Below are 975 nucleotides of genomic sequence, written 5' to 3'. Positions count from 1 at the left end.
GGTCAGTTGTGAATTGGGGAGGGCCACTCGTGCACTGAGTGTGTCGGGGCTCAGCTCTGGGGGGGGGGGGTCACACGTGAATTGGGGGGGTCACTCGTGCATTGGGGGGGGTCACTTGTGAATTGTGGGGGCCACTCGTGCACTGAGTGTGTCAGGGCTCAGCTCTGGGGGGGTCACACGTGAATTGGGGGGGTCACTTGTGAATTGGGGGGGTCAGTTGTGAATTGGGGGGGCCACTCGTGCACTGAGTGTGTCGGGGCTCAGCTCTGGGGGGGGCACAAGTGAATTGGGGGGGTCAGTTGTGAATTGGGAGGGCCACTCGTGCACTGAGTGTGTCAGGGCTCAGCTCTGGGGGGGCACACGTGAATTGGGGGGGTCAGTTGTGAATTGGGGGGGTCACTTGTGCACTGAGTGTGTTGGGGCTCAGCTCTGGGGGGCACAAGTGAATTGGGGGGTCACTCGTGCACTGAGTGTGTCGGGGCTCAGCAAAGGGACACGGCGGGGGGGGGGTGTGTGTGTGTCATTACATGCACCGAACGTGCCAGTCCTCAGCACTGGATGCTCAGTACATGCACCGAGCGTGTCCGGGCTCAGCAGTGGGACACGGGGGGGCTCGTTACGTGCACCGAACGCGCTGGTCCTCAGCACTGGGAGGCAGGGGGGGCTCGTTACATGCACTGAGAGTGCCAGTCCTCAGCACCCGGACTCAGTACATGCACCGAACGCGCCAGTCCTCAGCACCGGGAGGCGGGGGGGCTCGTTACATGCACTGAGAGTGCCAGTCCTCAGCACCTGGACTCAGTACATGCACCGAACGCGCCAGTCCTCAGCACCTGGACTCAGTACATGCACTGAATGCGCCGGTCCTCAGCACCGGGAGGCAGGGGGGGCTCAGTACATGCACCGAGAGTGCCAGTCCTCAGCCTGCCATTGTCCCCACCGCCCCCGGGCCCCCCCTCCCAGCCCGAAACTCAC

Source organism: Numenius arquata, unplaced genomic scaffold (genome assembly GCF_964106895.1).
Source record: "Numenius arquata unplaced genomic scaffold, bNumArq3.hap1.1 HAP1_SCAFFOLD_1222, whole genome shotgun sequence".
Classification (NCBI taxonomy): domain Eukaryota; kingdom Metazoa; phylum Chordata; class Aves; order Charadriiformes; family Scolopacidae; genus Numenius; species Numenius arquata.
Note: the sequence above shows the minus strand (reverse complement) of the source record.